General features: G+C 33.4%; 1 long non-coding RNA gene across 1 annotated transcript; it reads left to right on the forward strand.

Annotated features, from left to right (window-relative positions):
* The first annotated feature begins 15,501 nt into the window (after nucleotides 1–15,501).
* LOC120579677 (uncharacterized) lies at nucleotides 15,502–16,350 on the forward strand. The gene is made up of 2 exons (XR_005645425.1): nucleotides 15,502–16,162; nucleotides 16,241–16,350. It is a non-coding gene; the product is annotated as an uncharacterized lncRNA (long non-coding RNA).
* The last annotated feature ends 210 nt before the right edge of the window (nucleotides 16,351–16,560 follow it).

The raw sequence follows: 16,560 nt of genomic DNA on the forward strand, positions 1-16,560 counted from the left end.
CCGAATCTTCGTATTTTCGTACCAAATCAGCTCCAAAACCCCTTTCTTTTGCTCCAAGACTCAATCCATCAAATATTCATTCCTGAAATATAACAATATGCAATTGTAGTAAAATAGCTCAAAAAGGAAATAATATAAATATAAAATAAACTTAAATCTAATTAAAACGAAACTAAATAACATATTAAAATAGATAAATAAATGACTCATCAACACTCACAAGGCATCAAGCCCTCAACATAAGAGCAAAAGCTCACAGAGCATCAAGCCCTAAACGTAAGAGCAAAAGCTCATAGGGCATCAAGCCCTCAACATAAAGAGCATAAATACACTCATAGGGCATCAAGCCCTCAACTTCAAATGAGTATGCATGGACTCAACAACGTACAACTTAGACAACTTCACAACTTATATGATCCAATATCTTGGAATAACAATTTACAGCTTTACAACTTAGACCAACACTTGCAACTTAATGACAATAATGGTTCAACAACAGCAGCAACAACAACATAAACATCTTGCAACATAGAAACATCAATAATAACAACTTGAATGATATAAACAATAATAATTTCTATATCATACATTTGCAACACCTTATATAAATATCTTAAATTAACCAACAATCATTAATCATTTGATTCAGGCTCTCTATAAGTCTATAACTTAATAACAACTTCCACTCGTATCCCAAGATCAACTCACAACATAGGTTAAATACTCTTAAACATCTTAATTGAACTCATAGTACTTCTAGTTTTGAGGTTGGGAATTATCTCATATGTTTTGGATTAACTTAGAAATGGTTATGCTGAATTTTCACAAGATTTCACTAAGACCTCCTTGGAGTATTTTCATCATATTTCAAAAATTTAAAATCATTTTCAAGTCAAACCAAAACCATTGGAAAGCTAACAAAAATATCTAATCGTTGTGGCGACTTGCGACAAACAACTCTACGGGAACAGACCAGTTTTCAGCCAAAAACCCAATTTTTGGGTACTTTATAAACTCCCTTATACTAACTTATACTACTTTTACTTTGAGAATTTTTAAAGGTCAACGTACCACTAAAATTAGAACGCATTTCCTTAAAATACCTATTCATACACTTACTCAAGGGAAGCAACTTGTGTTTTTCTCATTGGAGAATTTATTCACTTTAAAACAAGATGTGGGTATATCAAGAAAACTTAAAACACAAGAGTTTAATTTCATGTACAAGAAACAACCAATTTAGAGGAGACAACAAAAATTTATGTCATAATTTTTCAATAAAAAGAAGCTACTTAATCATGTCTTTCACAATAAAACAAAACAAAAGAATAAAGTTCAAGGGAGTTTGAAAACACTAAGACGCATTTCATTTTATTAGGCTCCCCCACACTTAGGAGAAGCATTTTCCTCAATGATTTAAAAGAAGAAGAACAAAATGAAAAAGAAGAAGAAGATGATGAAGAAAGAAGAGAAGTAGAGAAGAGTAGAGGAAGAGGAGAGCTCACAATTTTATTGAAGTCCATAAGTTGGACCTTGGAGGTGAATATGTTGCATCATGTATCGGAACATTTGATTGTTTTATTCATTTATTTGATTGCCCCTTAGGACATCGTTTCTTAGCCCGATCATTTCAACACCTTGTCTTTGTTGCTCGGTGCATGTTCTTTGAACTTCGGTTTGCATCCATGCCTACCGTTCATCATTATAGTTTCCACCGGCTACTTGTAAATGGTGCAAGTTTGCAACTACCTCCTCTTCATCACCACCATCATCACCATCATTGTGTACCTGTGGGTTAGTGCCTGTAACACCCCGTTTCCCAAAATCAATTAAATAATAATAATTCAACATCAGAGTAAAACCCAAACGGATATGTCACACTATAATTTCAAATTTCTTAAATAGAATATATAAAAATCTATTTAATTAAACATCCTTCAAAATCATCATTAAACTTGCAGCGGAATATTTTTCAACTTAATTAATCTCCAACAAATAATCTTGGCATAAAAGTCTCATCAAGGAAATCCAAAACATCATTAGGGCTACAACAGCAATATTCAAAAATTGATACATAGGAATAAAGGTAACATTAAATCCCATCCCACGTATCAGAGCCCTAGACACTTTGAGCCACTACCAACTACTCAGGATCACCTGCAAGTTACCTATATGAAGGGCAACATTTTCAGCAGAAGGGGTGAGATTCACAACAATAAATATAGATAATAAATCATCAATTTGAATCTAACACCCTATCATAGTAATTCATCAACATATATATATATATATCATCATTTTCAATATCATCAACAAATGGTAATTAAAAACCAACACAACGACTCATGCAATACATCACCACTCCACTAAGACTCCTCTAACAACACCCATGCATGTGGTACCGTAATCAGGGCCGTAGCCCTCACCGCTGTAGAATGGTTAAAGCATTCATTTTCAGGACATAAGTCCTCATCACTAAACATCACTTTGAGCAACCAGTGCTCCACCACTTTGAACGACAAGGCGTCCCAGAGCCGAAGCTCTCCCACTTTTATGATTATGCAACTGACCGACTCGTGTATATCTACATACAACTCAACCTATGCATATATATATATATATATATATATATATGTATATGACTCACCACTCCAAAATAAAACATCATGTATAACTTAATTAAACAAAAGTATACATTCCAGACAACATCAACTCATTATAACCAATCCAAACATCCCAGAAAAATACACCATTTATAATAGCCATGCTTAAACATCAAGATAAATCAACCATCATCAAAACAAAACCAACAACTCAAAATCTGAGCAACTCGCCTCGCGAGTACTCCTACTCGCTATGGCGAACTCAAGAAAAGGGGCACTCGCCATGGCGAGTTCGAGGTGAACGAAAATATGGTGCTCTCGGGAGTTTTGGCATTTTTCTCACTAAATCATCAATTCTAAGCTCCCTATTCATCTTTTTAATCCAAAACTTGCTCCAGTCCTCTCTAAAATCATCTAGGTACATAAAACTAACCAAGTTACGGCTTATAACAACACTTCAAAAATCATGTTTTTCTCACGGGTACTCGCCATGGCGAGTTGGCTTGCTCGCGGGGCGAGCTATGAACATTGCTCACTCGCGAGGCGGGAAAGTTCACTCGCCTAGGCGAGCGATGAATGTCAGCACGACCAGAACCCAGAATTTTACCCAAAATCCCAATTTTCTCACTTTCACTCCCCAAATTGGTTTACAGATGAGAAATAATTTGTTGTTTGCACTCAGAACATATTTCTAACACCAGAACAACAATTCCTACACTCAAAACCCCATAATTCACCATAAACCTAAAATTCCCAATTCTAACATAAACCTGTTAAAATCAAAATCAGAATTAAAAATCTACACTATTGATGTAAACCTCACCCTTACCTTAGAATTGCAGAAAGAAATGCACAACAATCGATGAACTTGGCTCTACTTGCTCTTCTCTCCATTTTCTCCCAAAACTGACAGTTTTCACGTAAAACGTATTCTGAATCTTTCTTTCTTTCTTAACTCCCTTCTTAACTTCCTTTTATTATATTTACACCCCCTTAATTCTAATAAATTCTAACATAACCCCCAAAACTCCAATTAATTTAAATTCTCAGTTATTCTAATTATGATTAAAATAAACTATATAATAAAATATAACACACCATAAAATCCACAAATATTATTTAAAATCATGAAAAAGACTCCACATAAATCCAAAATAATTAAAATAACGACTAGGGCGTTACAGTGCCAACATAAACCAAGTTTTCTACCACCTCCAGATTAGTAATATCCGAATTAGGTAGAATAATCAAGCAATTAGCATTATTGACTCTCCACTCATATTGGTAATTGTGAGAAGGGTCATGGATTCTAAAAAAAATAGTAGTGAGGGTTTCTAAGTCTAGATAGTAGTTTCCCTCAATCCTATCTATCCCTTTGTTCACATTTACCTCAATTTTCTTTAACAATGAAAGTGATGATTCCACTTACCACTATATCACCTTTATATCCGGTTTCTTTCTAGCAATTGAAACAAGATAATAAATCAAATAATAGCAAATGTTACCATGGTGGTTAAAAAAGTATAGCCTACAACATAAACAGCTTAACAGTCCTCATCATTCCTACCTTTTTTTCTACCCCATATGGTGCAAGCCATAACCGTGTGAAGGTACCTAAGCACAGGGTTGTGAGTTTATTCAATAGCCTAATCACATCTTCATCTATTTCTAGTCTATCCATAGCATTAACATCAAGGTACCTGCAAGGAGAGATAGTTCTAGAGATTAGAGATTTATACCTATTTCTTTGCTCGGAATCCTTGAATTGGATCCCATGATTCGGGTTGTTGATTGCTTCTTGCTTGCACCACTTTTAGAGGCTTCAATCTTCTCACCTTTCCTTTTTGATGCCATTGACTTTAGCTTGGTTTGGGTGTGAGTGGATGAATGTTGGTGAAGTTTATGGAGGAAGGATGAAAGAAATAGGAAAGATTTTTTTTTGGCTGATGGGTTGGCACGGCCGTGCCAACTCTCTGGAAAAAGAGGGAAGATTTTTTTTTTTTTTTTGGATGGGTTTCTGGTCAATGGCTTCAATTTTTTTTTCTTCACTTTTTCGCACCATATTTGGACAAATACCTAAAAACAAATTAAAATAACACAAAACAAACAAAATAAAAGCAATTAAAATCATGGGTTGCCTCCCACGATGTGCTCGTTTAAAGTCATTAGCTTGACAATCGAGAGGTTCCTGAAATATAACAATATGCAATTGTAGTAAAATAGCTCAAAAAGGAAATAATATAAATATAAAATAAACTTAAATCTAATTAAAACGAAACTAAATAACATATTAAAATAGATAAATAAATGACTCATCAACACTCACAGGGCATCAAGCCCTCAACATAAGAGCAAAAGCTCACAGAGCATCAAATCCTCAACGTAAGAGCAAAAGCTCACAGGGCATCAAGCCCTCAATATAAAGAGCATAAATACACTCACAGGGCATCAAGCTCTCAACTTCAAATGAGTATGCATGGACTCAACAACGTACAACTTAGACAACTTCACAACTTATATGATCCAATATCTTGGAATAACAACTTTACAACTTAGACCAACACTTGCAACTTAATGACAATAATGGTTCAACAACAGCAATAACAAGAACATAAACATCTTGCAACATAGAAACATCAATAATAACAACTTGAATGATATAAACAATAATAATTTCTATATCATACATTTGCAACACCTTATATAAATATCTTAAATTAACCAACAATCATTAATCATTTGATTCAGGCTCTCTATAAGTCTATAACTTAATAACAACTTCCACTCATATCCCAAGATCAACTCACAACATAGGTTAAATACTCTTAAACACCTTAATTGAACTCATAGTACTTCTAGTTTTGAGGTTGGGAATTATCTCATATGTTTTGGATTAACTTAGAAATGGTTATGCTGAATTTTCATAAGATTTCACTAAGACCTCCTTGGAGTATTTTCATCATATTTCAAAAATTTAAAATCATTTTCAAGTCAAACCAAATCCATTGGAAAGCTAACAAAAATATCTAAAACTTTCATGTTTACACCAAAGGCCAATTCAAAATAGAAACGTCTGAAAAAGACGCAAGAACGCGAATTAGGGTATTGTGTCACTATGCAGCTCGCGAGGCGAGTAAGTTTAATCGTTGTGGGGAGTTGCGACAGACAACTTTACGGGAACAGACCAGTTTTCAGCGAAAAACCTTATTTTTCATCCACCCAAACCCCAAATTTGATAGGAAACTTAACCTATGATTAATCTGCAACTTTGACACCAATTATTACCCCAATTCATCAGATTATCTACTCTTAAATCAACCAATTACAACTTCTAAACCTAATTCCCAAAACATCAAAACTAACAACAACTTCAAGGTTAAACCCTTTTTCAGAATTTTACAACCCATTATTAGAGAAAGCTAGTCCCACCCTTACCTTAGATTAACGATCGGCAGCCTCTCTTCTTGGTTCTTCTCTTCTCTTGGCTTATCACTTTCTCCCTTTTTCTCCCAAAAGCAGTTTGCACGTAATCCTTATTTTCTAATTTTATCTTTCCCTTTTTATATTAATCATTAAACTACTTATTTTCTCTTATTTCCAAATATGCCCCAAAAGTCTCGATATTCTATTCTAATATATATGTATAATATAAAATATTTCTATAACAAATAACAAATATATCTCTATAACAAATATATTTCTATAACGTATATATATTTCTAAACTAAATAACATATATATTTCTGCACCGGATAACATTTATATTTCTACATCAAATAGCATTTATATTTCTACACCAAAGAACATATTTATTATACTAATAAATACCAACATATGACATAACAAAATATCACTCATCAAAATAAATCGAATAAATTATAAAAGACATCTAAACTCAATAAAATAAATAAATAATAAAATAGGGCGTTACAACTCTACCCCCCTTAAAAGAATTTCGTCCTCGAAATTCAAAGCACAAGAGAAAAATGGATTCAATTATTGCTTAAATATCTTAAACTATATATATAGCCAAAAAGAAACTTCAAACAATACACATAAACCACATTAAAGTTAGTCAGTCAAACATGATCGCGTAATAAAACATAACCATTAATCAGAAAACACAACGACAGTTTTCAACTATCACACGACACAACGACTCAACTACTTGGCCGGACGGACCGACCTGCTCTGATACCAATTGTAACACCCCGTTTTCCCAACTTAAAAATTTCACATATAATCACATATAAATCAGAGTATTTTCAATATAAACGGAATGTCACACTTATTTTCATAAATCATAAACAGAATAAAATAATTATTTATCCTTCGACTTCAACAACATATCATTTATTACATCGCAGCGGAATTTATTCAACATTTCAACATCTTTGGCACCAAGGCCTCAACATAAAATTTCTTAAGGTTATTCCAACAACATGTTCATGAAAGTTCATAAAATAATACGTAAGGAATAGAAAGCAACAACAAAATTCCCATCCCGTTACGTATCAGAGTACCTAAGACACACGTGAGAGAATCCACTCACGACCGCAACTATTCTTGGTTACCTATAAGTTACCCAATTGTGAGGGCAACATTTCCAAGTAGAAGGGGTGAGATTTCACATTCAATAATAATAAGCATATAATTCATCAAAAACATTTAACAACTTAAATTTCATCAATTAATAACATTAACTCTTCTTATAATACTTCATTAATAACTCAACCAACTTCTAATCATCGTTAACTTCATATTCAGCACATTATATACAACATCATATAGCACATAATAATCAGATCATAAACATAATCATATAACGACATAATCATCACATCATAAACATCATCTTATAACAACATAAACGATACATCATAAACATCATCTTATAATAACATAAACGACACATCATAAACATCATCTCATAACGACATAAACAACAACAATTAATAAATATTAATACTTCACTTAGTTCGTTATTAACAACTCATTGACAAATGACAACTTAACGACAACGACAATGCGACTTCTACGACTTGAACTCAACATATGCAACTTCAACTTCTTAATCATGCATGTGGTACCAACCAGGGCATCAAGCACTCAACATAAAGAGCATAAATACACTCATAGTGCATCAAGATCTCAACATAAAAGCAAAAGCTCACAGAGCATCAAGCCCTCAACGTAAGAGCAAAAGCTCACAGGGCAACAAGCCCTCAACATAAAGAGCATAAATACACTCATAGGGCATCAAGCCCTCAACTTCAAATGAGTATGCATGAACTCAACAACGTAGAACTTAAACAACTTCACAACTTATACGATCCAATATCTTGGAATAACAACTTACAACTTTACAAATTAGACTAACACTTGCAACTTAATGACAATAATGGTTCAACAACAGCAGAAACATCAACATAAACATCTTGCAACATAGCAACATCAATAATAACAACTTGAATGATATAAACAATAATAATTTCTATATCATACATTTGCAACACCTTATATAAATATCTTAAATTAACCAACAATCATTAATCATTTCATTCAGACTCTCTGTAAGTCTATAACTTAATAACAACTTTCATTCCTATCTCAAGATCAACTCACAACATAGGTTAAATACTCTTAAACACCTTCATTGAACTCATAGTACTTCTAGTTTTGAGGTTGAGAATTATCCCATAAGTTTTGGATTAACTTAGAAATGATTATGCTGAATATTCATAAGATTTCACTAAGACCTCCTTAAAGTATTTTCATCATATCGCAAAAACTAAAAATCATTTTCAAGTCAAACCAAAGTCATTGGAAAGCTAGCAAAAGTATCTAAAACTTTCATCTGGGAAATCGCACACCAGTTGTAACTTATCAATTACTGCTTGATTATCAACAGACAAGGACGCCATCAAAGAAAACATCAAGATTCCATCACGCTCTAACTGTTTCAGCTGCTTAGTAGTCAAAAACTCTGCTCCACTCTCTTCTTAAGCAGAAGAAAAAATATACCGATTTATTAAAACAATTAATATGAACATGATTATACTCCAACCAGTTCATACCAAGTACACAACAAACAACAATCAGGGCAACACATTGATAGTATTTCAACTGTCACACGACACTACGCGACTCAACTACTTGGCCGGACAGACCGACCTGCTCTGATACCAATTGTAACACCTCGTTTTCCCAACTTGAATTTTTTTGCATAAATTAGAGTAAACAACTAAAACAGGATGCTACACTTCTTTCGAATACATTTATAGTAAAGTTACTATTTATTTCAATCATCTCATGTCATCAATTTAAATCTCAATGCAGCGGAAAACATTTAAATTCAACATCGTGTTGGCACAACGGCCTCAACTTTAACAACTTATTAAAATCAAGTTTAAACAAATCTTCAACATAAAATCATAATAAATACGTAACATATGGAAAACAAGCAAAATCCCCATCTCGTTACGTATTAGAGTGACCCTAAGATGACACGTGAGAGAGTCAACTCACTTCAACAGCTATTATTCATTACCTGCAAGTTACCCATGTAGAGGCAACATTTCCAAGCAGAAGGGCTGAGATTTCACATTCAATAATAATAAGCATATAATTCATCAAATGCATTTAACAACTTAAACATCATCAATTAATTATAATAATTCTTCATATAGTACTTCATTAATAACTCATTGAAAAGTGACAACTTAACGACAACGACAATGCGACATCAACAACTTCTTAATCATGCATGTGGTATCAACCAGGGCATCAAGCCCTCAACATATAGAGTATAATTATACTCACAGAGCATCAAGCCCTCAACTTAAAGAGAAAATAGGCTCACAGGGCATCAAACCCTCAACGTGAAAAGCAAAGGCTCATAGGGCATCAAGCCCTCAACATATAGGAGTATGCATGGACTCAACAACTTACAACTTAGACAACATCAACAACTTATACGATGCCAATATCTTGGAACAACAACTTACAACTTCGCAACTCAGACCAACACTTGCAATTAAATGATATTAATCATCAATAACAGTAGAGACAGCAACATAAAACAACTTGCAACATAGCCACATTAATACTAACACCTTGGATGATATAAACAATAACAATTTCCATATCATACAATTTCAATATAATACATAAATATCTCAAACTAACCAACACTCATTAATCATTTTGATCAGGGTCTCTGTAAATCTATAACTTTATAAACAACTTCCATTCCTATGCCAAGATCAACTCACAACATCACGTGCGACGAAGATCGCCACTGAGTAACTCGTGAGGCGAGCCACTCTACTCGCTATGACGAGTTCAGCAAAAAGGGTATTCGCTATGGCGAGTAAGCTACTCGTCGTGGCGAGCTCAAACTGATGGCTCTCGGGAGTTTGACATTTTTCACTCAAAAATCCCAATTTAAACTTCTCTATGCCCAAATTTAATCTAAAAACTTGCCTAATCATTCCTAAACAGGTTAAGGCACTCAAAACCATCTAAAACTCGACCTCTAACAATAATTCTCGAAATCAAGTTTTTCTCACTAGGTAAATCGCTATGGCGAGCGACATCTAGGCTCACTTGCGAGGCGAGGGGAATTACTCGCTGTTGGAATAAGCCCTAATAGCCAATCTATATTGATTGGGTTTGGCTTTGTATCATGATATTGATATAAATATATATTGCGAATATATAATAACAAGGCATTTCTTTATTGATTTTGTTTTGTTTCAAAATAATAAAGTCCCTAGAATAGTTAGTCCATTTAATTGAACATTAAGTATAACTTAATTGTGAGACCCCATTAAACATAAGGAAACTATTCTCAAAGTATCCGTAGTCAAGCTTTGTTGAGAAGTGGGATATCATTAAAGCATAGAGACTATTATGTAGGTAGACTGATGATCACATCTCACAGATCATGGATAAAGAGTTATCAAGTCTTCACATAGATATAAATATTAGGAGTAATATTTATATTGGATTGATCCGCCATGAGAATACTACATAGTAAAAGTTATGAAAAGTGTCATAAGATATTCTCATAGTGATAGTGGTGTATTCCACCCTTCGACCTGAAACCACTATGTACCCTAGATGTTGGAGTCGAGTGCTTTGTCACCATTCAAACGTTGTCCGTAACAGGATGACTATAAAGTTGGTTGATGGTACTCCATGAATCATGCTGAGGGACATGAGTGACCTAGATGGAATTTGCCCCTCCTACATAACAGGAGAAATGTCTACGGGCCCAATATTGAACGAGACAAGGATGACACGGTCTATGCCTTGTGTTCAATATAGACATGAGGGCAAAAGGGTAATTATACACATGATCATTATCACAGAAAGGTCTCGTCAAATCACATGACATTCTCGTCACTTGGGTAGCAGTGATGTGTTGCTAGATACCGCTCACTGTTTATAATATTAAATATGTGATTTAATATTATTGCCAACGTTACAGGAACCTATAGGGTCACACAGAAAGGACAGATAGATGAGAGAAATAAATAAGTAAGACTTATTTATAAAATAATAAGTGAGACTTATTTATAAAATAATAAGTGAGACTTATTATTAATTAAATAATTAAATATGACTTTATTATTTAATTTACGAAATATAAAGAAACGCGGTCCACTGGAAGGTACGGTGTATTTAAGTGTTGTCTTGTTGCCCACACAAGTGATTCTATAAATAGAACCCTTGTGTTGAAACATTACTAACTTTTTGTGAAGTGCTTAACCTAATTCACAAAAGTTGTGAAACCCTAGCCGCCACTCTCTAAACGTAGTTCTCTCTGAATCTCCGTTGTAATTGGCTAGCACCGGTCATCGGAGAAGTTCTGTTCATGTGGACTGAGTAGAGGCATCGCTGCTTTGCTTTGCTCGTGATCAGAAATATTTCTTCTACAAAGATTGTGCTCTTCAAAAGGTAAACACATGAATCTTAAAGTGTTTAAGTTTCTATTTGATTTGTGATTAATGATTTAATCAAGATCCGTTTCAATGGGATTTCTTCCGCAAAGAGGATTAAATTTTTGAAAAACTCCTCTTAAAATCCCTTCACTCGCAAGGCGAGCGATGAAGTTCATCACTAGCAAGGCGGGATCAGCTACTCGCTACGGCGAGCGATGAATGTCAGCTCGGGCAGAATGCAATTTTTATCAAAAACTCACCCAATCCCATGGTTCTAACCTTAAAACTGATTCTAATCATTGTTCTACGAATAGTCTAAGGTAAGGTCTGGACACTATTTCTACATCAATTCAACAAGTTCCTACTCTTAATTAATCAATTCTCCAACTTTAACCCTAATTCTCAAATCCCCAAACTACAACCTACAACTTGTTAAATCCAATTTTCAGAATTATAACACTTAGAATTAGAGAAAGTTAGTCCCACCCTTACCTTAGGTTAATCGATCGAAAGCTTTTCCTCCTTGGTTCTTCTCTTCTCTTGGTTTCTCCCTTTTTCTCCAAAAATTTGTTTCACGTGAAAACTATTCTGACCTCTATTTCTCCTATTTATTTCCTCAACCCTCTTCATCTTATTTACACTTATTCCACTAAACTCTTCTAAATTCCAAAACAGCCCCCACCACTTAATATTATTTTATTTTCAAATCTTATTCTATTAAATAATAAAATAGGCCACTTAATAAAACAAGAACACACCACAAAATCATTTAAATCACATAAATCATATAAATAGACTCTAAACCCAATAAAATAATCAAATAGCTAAATAGAGTGTTACACACTGCATCTGGGTTTTTATATATTCTGTAAAGTGTCTGAAGTGTTGAATTGAATCAAACGGCAATACATCAATATTGCTGGCAATTGAGCAATAATTTTTGTGATTTAGATCCAAACACATCCATGTTGTTTTCAACACTCTTCTCTCTCTCTTTTTTTTCTTTTCTTTTTTTTCTCTCCAAAAAAATTCAAACGTTTAGAAATAGGATGAACATGTTACAAGTGAATTAAATTAAAAAAATGGGACACATGACTGATTTTTATTGGGTGTGTTAAAAGAGAGTGTTAGTGGGTGGGACCCTAGCTTTTCTCTTATCTTTTTGCCATTCAAATAAATAAATAAATGGAAATAGCTTGAGTTTTGCTTAAAATATTTAGCTTCAATATTATTATTATTAGGCTTAATTACATTTTTGGTCATCTAACTATTTAGTTGGTATCGGATTGGTCCTCTAACTAAAAATTGATTTATTTCGGTCCTCTAAGTTTCACACTGTTACTACATTTAGTCCTTTCTGTTAGTTTTATTCAAATAAACGTTAGAGTTTGTGTTATGTGGGTCCTCTAACTTTATTTATTAGCATCATTTTGGTCCTATTCCTTGTTAAGAATTATGATTAAATAGTGACCGATATTATTGGTAACTGTTATGGTTCATATGTATGTGTGAAATAGGAGGTCAGGTACCCATATAACACAAACCCGAACGTTTATTTGAATAAAACTAATAGAAAGGTTGAATATATGACACCGACCATAATACTTTATTGTGTATCTGTATTACAAAATTGATCATTGATAAAAAGGGAAGAATTAATTGATACCACGGTGTCAAATTAAATATGAAATGTTATAAAAGAATATAGTTGATTAATATTTAATATTGTTTCAAGTAAGATGACAAGGGTAAAATAAAGTGAAAAAATGACAAATTATAAGTCTTAAACTATAAGCTAATTGATTAAACATATCAAAATAAGTTATGAACTCGTGAGAAAAAATGTTAACGTACATAACGTTTTTATCATTTTAATTTATAGGCTTTAAGCTATGACTTCAAATCTGACATTGCCAAAGTCATATGCATTAAGAGATGGATAGAAAAAATTGTGTGCTTGGGTCTTGAGATAAGATTGACCAAAATAGATTATGATATAGTTTCTGCAAGAGCAAGGATGAGAGACAAACTTCTTTTCTCCTGCACAAAGCATTTTATGGATATCCATCAAATATGGCCTTTTAAAAAATGGTCTAAACGAGGACTTTGAATATTCTTATAAAAAATTAATTATATTATAATAAAAAATTAATTAAGAACATAAAGATATTTTATCAATTTTTTTTAAGAATTATCAAAATTTATTAAAACTAGTAACATCCACCTTTGTATGGATCTCATATTAGACACCCCTAAAATTTTAATAATATTGTTTTATTAAAATGTATTATTATTATTAGGCCAAATACCTCTCTAGGTCCTTTAAGTTTCACGTTTGTTTCGGATAGGTCCTTTAAGTTTCTACGGTTTCAGATAGGTCATTTAAGTTTCGAGTTTGTTTCGGATAGGGTCCTTTAAGTTTCGAGTTTGTTTAACGGATATATCAACTTTGGCTTAACGGAGGTTGATAGAAAGGATCTATCTGAAACAAACTCGAAATTTAAAGGATCTATCTGAAACCTTAGAAACTTAAAGGACCTATACGAAACAAACTCGAAACTTAAATGACCTATCTGAAACTTTAGAAACTTAAAGGGTCAATCTAAGATAAACATGAAACTTAAAGGACCCGGGGAGGTATTTGGCCTTATTATTATTATTTATAAAAACCCATGATATAACTTTTTGTATTGTATTGTATCAAAAAATATTTGAATTGTTGCCGTGGGTTGCAAGGTTGCGGTTCTTCCTCTGGCAAATGATACGAATTATGCAATTACATATGTGTAGCTGTATAGAAGACAAAAACCAAGCTTTTGAGATTGATCGGTGATAATGGTGTTACAGGAGCAAGTTAATCGGTGCCTTTATTTCCTACTGCAAACGATGTTGATGATATGAATTACTGTTTTGCGATGTTAGAGCAACAGAATGGAAAATTGATTGTTGCAGTACTGGTCGACGACATAAGGATGCGGGTACTGGTCATGACAATGCTTCAATTTGTGGTGATGCAATTGCATTGCATATTCTCTTTCAAAGACTATGCATGCAGGCGGTGCAATTAAATCATGGAGCGAGTATGCGAGATAAGGTCAAGATGTAATCGTCTCTTTAATAATGTAATAACTCTCATTCTCCGTTTGTTAGATTAGGTCAAAATGTTGTCTTTAGCTTGATTGAAAGCTAAAAAAACCACTTTTGTGTTTGGTACTCAGCAGTGGTGGTCTTGCCCTCTTATGTATTTGGGTATAGGCTGATATAGTTCTGTTGGGTTGTTTGTTTTGTTGTAACTCTTGGTTCCTGTTTGTAGTCTGTATGACACACCTTGTGCTCTAGGGACTGTATTGTTATATAATTTCATTTTGGCTTTTTCAAAAAAAGAAAAAAAAAATTAAATCATGAAGCGGCTAGTGCTTATAACAAAAGAATGGCTCAATGTTGAGTTTGTTTCTTCGGTCTACCTCAAGAATACTATTGTCTCAAGATCATTTTTATTAAATATAAATTAATTAAAATAGACGAGTTATATATTATACTAATTTCCCCGTCCTCATGAGCATAGCTAAGGACATCGCATATGTTCAAACCCTAACCACCACCAAAAAAACTTCTCTAAAAAAAAATATTATACCAAGTAGCGTTCATAAGCTTAATGTATAAATGTATAAATTATGAATATACATTTTTTTATTAATTTTTTATTTTGATTAAAATTAGGCTTTGATATGTGTTTCGTCCCTGCAAATATGAGTCATTTAAAAATTGGTCTATGTATTTGTTAATCCTGTCAATCTATCCTTCCAAAGTTTAATCATTTAAAATTTGGTTTCTCCCCCCACTTAATCACTGCCACGTCAGTAATTTGCTGACGTGGCTCTGTTAATTGGCCAACATCATTAGTGACTCAACAAATAGGCATGAGAATGGACAAAAATATCCCTCTAACTCTCAGATCGATTCAAAAAGACCAATATACCCCTCCTTCCTCTTCAAACGCCTGAAACCCTCTTCTTCTCCAACACTATTCTTCTACATCCTCATCATGGGAACGAAGATTGATTTTGAAATTCTAAAAAAATCCACAAAAATCCTTATTCCTGTATTTTTTAGAAAAACATATTCACCAAAACATTATCTCTTCTTCACCAAAACCTTCTCCAACACATAAAAATTGAATTTTTATCCCAAAACAAAACCTATCTATCACCTTCCCTCTTAAACGAACCTCTCTTATCCACTTACCTTCTCAATTGTTATGCCTCTATCTCCGACAACAACCACAACACCAACAACAACAAGCAACGCCGCTAACAACCGTCGATGGGATTTGATGCTCCATGAATTCGTCACAGGCGGCGTCAAACAATTCAATTTTATGTCCTCCTGGTGCCGAATCCAGATCTGTAATCAAGGAAAACATCATATTTTAATTTGATTCTGTCTCGAATTTCCCTTCCAAATCTACCGAATCCAGATTTGTCTTCATGAACGAAGAGGCTGAGAAGTAATTGTTTTGAATTTGAATCAGATTCGAATTTGGGAGATTTGGGTTGCAGCGGTACTGGATTTTCAGGATTGAATGTCAAGGATTTGGGGATGAACTTCTAGGTTTCAGATTTTAACTTGGTGATGATGATGAATTTGTTGTTTGAAAGATTGGTACTAATATCATTAATTTTTCTGCAGGGACAGTGATATCATTCATATGTACTGAAGCAAATCTGGAAATTTGAACGATGTGATGATGATGAATTTGTTGTATTGAAGATTTTGATGAATATTGATAACTTCTCAAATCTGGAAATCAGTAGATGAACATCACTTATTTGTGTTAGGGGTATTTTGGTCCATTCACATGAAATAAGTCAATTAGAACTACCACGTCAGCTAATCAGTGACGTGGCAGTAATTAACTGGGCTCAGAGACAAAATTTTAAATGATTAAACTTTTGGAGGATAGATTGCCAGGATTAACAAATATAAGGACCAATTTTTAAATGACCCCT

This window comes from Medicago truncatula, chromosome 3 (genome assembly GCF_003473485.1).
Source record: "Medicago truncatula cultivar Jemalong A17 chromosome 3, MtrunA17r5.0-ANR, whole genome shotgun sequence".
NCBI lineage: Eukaryota > Viridiplantae > Streptophyta > Magnoliopsida > Fabales > Fabaceae > Medicago > Medicago truncatula.